Consider the following 6,000-nt stretch of genomic DNA (forward strand, 5'->3'; position numbering starts at 1 on the left):
ACCTCTTTGAAAAGGGTTCTATATAGCACCAAAAAGGTTTCTTCCATTGTTATGATGTGCTCCGATGGTTCTACATAGAACTGTATAAAACATATTCTCCATTTTTCCATATTCTCCAAAATCTTCTTTTAAATTTAGAGCACTTGTACTTAAGCACCCAAAAACTGGAACTGTGCTTTTTTGCTTGGCTGTCGGTTTGGTACCAACGGTTTTATGGTTTTTGGCACCTATTCAAATAGGTACCAGTAGGACCTAATTGTACTTAAGAGTGTTTTCCTCTGTCCTTGTAGCTGAACAACAATTCTTCACAATTCCAGCTTAAGATAAAGTCACCAAGCACTATTACATGCCCCATGAGAAGAAGATTGTAAGCTTGAATGGTATATTGATTTGTCGATTTTTTTAAATTATTACTTAGTTTACCAAGATGGCATAAGCTACTCACTAAATACTATTAACATTTATGTTCATATTTTCACACTTAAAAGAGAAAAACACAAGCTTTGTTTCAAGTCGGCCAATGAGATAAGCAAGCAAAGCAGCTTATTATAGTTAATTATGGTGCCATCTTTCTCTCTCAAGCAGGAGCAAAAAGAACTAGAAGTGCAGTTGGTTCCTGTTTGGGTCAGTTCTTGCTTTTTACTGTGCAGTGGAAAAGCGTTGTAAGTTCCGAAATCCTTTTTTGGGTTAATTTCAATCTGTTCTGTTGGTCCAGTTCCTGCTTTGCTGTTGTTCACACCTTTTGCTTTGGAGCTTCTGCATTTTCATTTAGCCCAAAGGGTTGCACAGTCCTGAAGGCCACAATACTGTTCAGTGTTTTCCCTGCTCTAATAACTCAGTTTATTTGTGTGGTGCTTTTTACAAAAGCCGTTGTCACATAACAGCTGCACAGAAATCCAGGTCAAGACCCCTAATGAGCAAGCCTGGGGCAATAATGGCAGGAAAAACTCAGTGACTCCACCAATGAAGTGCTTTCTAATTAACTTATGAGTTGAATCAGGTGAAGAACACACAACACTTTGCATTTTAATTCTGTGGCCCAAACGCCCATTAAGTAACGAGATATTTCTGAAGAGATTAAATGTAAGATAATGCACTTGCATAAGGAAGGGGAAAGTCAAAGGAAAATAAATGAAAAAATCTGGAGCATCTAAAACTGTTCCAAAAATAATTCAACTTTAAAGAGAAAATGGGACTCCTAACAACCACCTGCAAGATCTGGTAGAGCACCAAAACTGTCACCATCAGATAAATAGTACTTAAAACTTTCATCTTTGAGAGAGAGGAAAAAATCTAACTCCACTTTTGCTTCAGATCTCAGAAAATCCACAAGTGTTTCTGTTCATCCTTCCACTGTGAGGAGACATCTCAATGCTGTGGGTCTGAAAGGATGTGTAGCTGTTAAGAATAATATTTGCAAATCAAACAAAGAAGCTGCTGGTGTTTTTAGAGTAATGGACTGACCATTTTAGAGTGCAGACCTCAAAATCTGTTTGAGATTACCTGAATTATGAGAAGCAGAAAAAGCAACTAGCAACTTCTAACACTGAACTTTGGAGGTGTGGAAAAATATCCCTGCAGATTTCTTTGCATAACTGAAAGCAAGCCATTTAAAATGTAATGGAAGCTGTAATAATGGCAAACTAATAACTGAAACATTTGACATGATATGTGGTTGTTGAGGCATATTTGAAATTTTCTGTTAAGTGTATGTTTGTGTGTGTGTGTGTGTGTGTGTGTGTGTGTGTGTGGTTTTGTACAGTTTCAGGATTAAAGTCCTTCTGACAATGTAAAGTATTTCTGACAAAAGCTGCATGTTTCAGTTTTTTAAAACTGAAAGATGAAAACCATTTCTTGTTGGTTCCTGGGGGTAAGATTAGGGTTAGGTTTAGGGTAAGGCAGGGGCCTATATGTAATATAACATATTGAATACATATGTTACATATTATTATGCATAGCTATCTACATATATTAAATATATATATTTAAAATTGTTTTCTGGTTTAAGTTCGCTGGCGCATAATGGATGCAGCTTCAGTTTAGTTTGTTTTGCTTGTGTATCATTTTGTATTGTTTATCATATTTGTGTGCTGGACAAGGAGTTTACCAGTTTACCAGCTATGCAACCATCACAAGACTTACTAGGCCTTCACAACCTTCCACCATGGCTAAGCAATCTGTCTGGGCAACAAGGATTTCCACGATGGCCACTTGAGCTACACTGTGCTACACTTCGAAGCTGCCTGGGCTGACCGCTGGAGATACGTTACTTCTTTCTAGGCCAGCTAAGTGAATCTGTGCCATGGTCTGCCAGCTGGGAAGTGTTGTGGGTTGTTTGTTTATTGTGGATTGTGTATTGTGTTACTATTATAAAGTAACAATACAAAATATTGCAAACTGACATTTGGGACATATTATTATTGTATTTAGGTACTTACTTTTCTTATTATATATAGGTCCCTCTAAGTAAATAATACATAGCGGACATGTTATTCATGTATATAGATACCTAAATACATAAAATATATACATGGCATATTATTGTTATGAAATATTGATATCTACATACATAAAATATGGGACATAATCCATATAGGTATATTTATATAGAACATATTATTATTATTACATATAGATACTTACATGTACATAATATCAATCAGTGCTGCCATAACAAGACCTGGTCTTTCCAAAACTGTGAATTTACAGGAGAAGGAAAAAACTTTCTTAACTTTAATGTACATTAATGTAACCAGATTTTATTCCAAGTAATCTTGTAGAGATTCTATTTATCCATATACAACACACACAGGACATTTGTATGATCCTCTGTCCTAACATTGCAGAAAAACAAACTGTGTGTGTGCGTTAGTAGCTTGAGAGAACAGAGGAAGCACATAAGCCCATCTGGATCTGATTGGGACGGAATGAAGCGCTGCCTCAGCATTCCCTGGGACTCTCACTCAGCCACTGCTGACTACAGAGGCCTCAAGCGAACCAGGGGATGCCAGGGAAAAACACTGCGTGTCTCTGTGTGTGTGACCACTAACCTTCATTTTAAACTGCGAGAGGTAAAAGCATGCTGTCACTGGCCTGGTATGCGCAAACTGAACCAAGAATCAGAAACAAGAACGAAAAGAACTGAAAACCATGTTTATGCATGTGAGTTTGAGCAGTGGGGAACCCTCAGGGCCTTCTAAGGCCTAGAAATTTCTGTGAAATTGAAAAAAAAATACATGCCTACAATTTGTGGATGATTTTATTTAATAGAATCGTCATGTTTGTTGTATTTAAACTTCGCAATACTCTTATTCCACTGTGAAGTTTTGGATGAAAACAAGAGGATTGAAGTCTTGAACTGCCCAACAGATAATTGTCCAATCAGGAGGTTTTTTTCTCTCCATGGTATCTGGGTAGATACAGTCAAGTAAGCTCACTCATTGGTTGGGTCTTCAGCAGCTAATTAATTCAGCAGAAGTAAATTATTTAGTGCAGATGTGGCAACTTGCAGTTGGATCTAGGTTCCACAAGAAGGTAGATGTCCAGGACCAAGCTTGGTCGTCTAATGTCTAGCACCCACTGCATCACAATATGAGGTTAGACCTTTAGTCGACAGTTTTGTAGAGTTCCTTCCTCAAGTCAAGAATGTTTGGAAAGTCAGAGTGCTCTTTAAGATGGCAGAAGGGTTTTCCTCAGTGGAGAAAACTGAGAATTCCTGTAATTTTACAGAATCAGAATGTAGTAAGACACTTTCTGACTGGAAAGAAAGTAGATATGATGTCCTAATGCCAAAATGGTAAAATAGTTTTTGTTGCAGAAACAAGAATCTAAAGTACAGGTGATGTTCGGTCTTGTGTTCTTGTGCTCCAACTTTATTTTGAAACATGTGATCCCAGAGCTTTGGAAGCCCTCTCCTACAAACAAGTCTTGTTTTCAAAAGGCTGAGCTTGAGATCATGTGTTTGGGTGAGTCGTCCGTTTGTTTACTGTTTTGTTTACTGTTTATGACGCCCCTTTCAAAGCAGCATTAGAGCCATCCATTACATCAGGTTGGGTTTTTTGACTTCTGGAACATACCTGACTTTGGGTTCTGAGTTACTTTAGGCATTCGTATTCTACCATGAGTGTTTTTGGACCAGCAGGAACATTGAAATGTTTTTGCCAGGTAAATTGCATTTCCTGTTGAAGGGAAATTTTACTCATTATTTTAAATACCGAATTCATTCAATAATTATCTATATAACATAATTCAAAGTGATGTTGAATTCTTTATTCTAAAGAAATCTGAACAGTCAGAATAGCTCACGGTGGTGGAGAAAGGAAGCCTGATGCCTAAAATGTTGTAAGGCAAAGTTTTTTGGATTAACACTTTTTGACACATTATCAATATTACACATCAAAACTCAGAAGATGTGCAGTGCTGAGAATGATTCACCACCCAAATAGTACCTGCTCTGTGAGGGTCCATGGGGGTCCTGACCACTGAAGAACAGGGTTAAAGGGGGCTAACAAAGTATGCAGAGAAACAGATGGACTACAGTCTGTAATTGTAGAACTACAAAGTGCACCTATATAGTAAGTGGAGCTGATAAAATTGACAATGAGCGTAGAAACAAGGTGGTCATAATGTTATGCCTGACTTTAAAAGGTCCAAACTTCCTTTTTTCGGATTTAATTTTGTTCCGAAGGCTCAAGGTCAATGTCTTTTAAGGTCAATACTAGTTTCACTTCCTGTGCTGATGGATGGTAAACAATCCATCAAAGTTCCATTGCAGTTCTATTGAGAGCTCAGCATTGCAGGAGGTGTTTTGACCTAGTACTTTTCTCCTCATTTTGGTTTTTAGAAGCTACTTCTAAACTCTTCTTGAATCATTATTATATTGCAGTAACAACACGTTTACTTGAGTGTGGGTTTGAGCTCTCGGCTCAGCAGGAGATGGGCCGATGATTAAGCTCCTGAAGCAGAACTGGGGGGAATGTAGGACGTTGAAACAACACTGATGTAGTGTCGCTAACATAAACAGGCGCTCATGAAATACCCACGCGAAGGCAGATCCTGTGTTTGTTCGCTGAGGTTCCCCGGATAAATGTTTACACTTTGGGACCAACATCCCTCAGCAAGACACAATACATTCCAGAAGGATTCCACACAGTGAGGGAGGCTGGTCACGCAAAGTGAGGGAGCAAGAAGAGATCATACAAATAAATGAGTGAAGGAGTGAATGAGTGAGTGATTATGAGAGAGTGATTGAGGGAATGAGTGAGTGATCGAGTGAAGAAGATAAGTGAATGAGTGCGAGGATGAGTGAGAGAATGAGTGAGAGTGAGAGAGATGGACAAGATGAAAACGAATGACCTAGTGAGAAAACTATGCTGCCTTTCTATGCCAAAAGATTTCAGTAGGTAAACAAAACCAGAACAAGCCCTGCACAGCATTGCATTGTGGGTAAAGTAGTTTATTGTGACTGCTGCATGCATGAGCCAGTTGAGCAATCTCTGTGACTCAAGCTCCTGCCAAGAGAACAGCACAGGTCTGAATGCTTGACCCCTACAAAGAGGGGGTCTCTTATACTGTGGGGGGCATTGTTTGGGTCTACAAGTGCCTTCAGAAGAAAGGGTCATTGCAAAACAATGTTGTTCTGATTGATCATTGCCATTTGATAACACTTTACTAGAACCCTGCTGCATAACATTGACATAAACATGTCATTGGAGATGTCATTTGATGTCATGAGATGTCTACTAATATAACAGTGTCATGTTAGCATTACCGGCAATTGTCATGACATATTTTGTAATGTTGATGACATGATGGCTAACTAGACTAAGCAACCTTTGACATTAGCTGTCAGTAATGGTAACATGACACATGCATATGACATCTGCCTTGACATGTTGATAGCATTGTCATGTTAATGTTATTTAGCAGGGTAAATATGTTGTTCATATAGGTTTATGTACATGGGCTCCATGGTTTCATGAGTATGAAACTGATGTAAAT

This window comes from Colossoma macropomum, unplaced genomic scaffold (assembly GCF_904425465.1).
Source record: "Colossoma macropomum unplaced genomic scaffold, Colossoma_macropomum, whole genome shotgun sequence".
NCBI classification, from domain to species: Eukaryota; Metazoa; Chordata; class Actinopteri; order Characiformes; family Serrasalmidae; genus Colossoma; species Colossoma macropomum.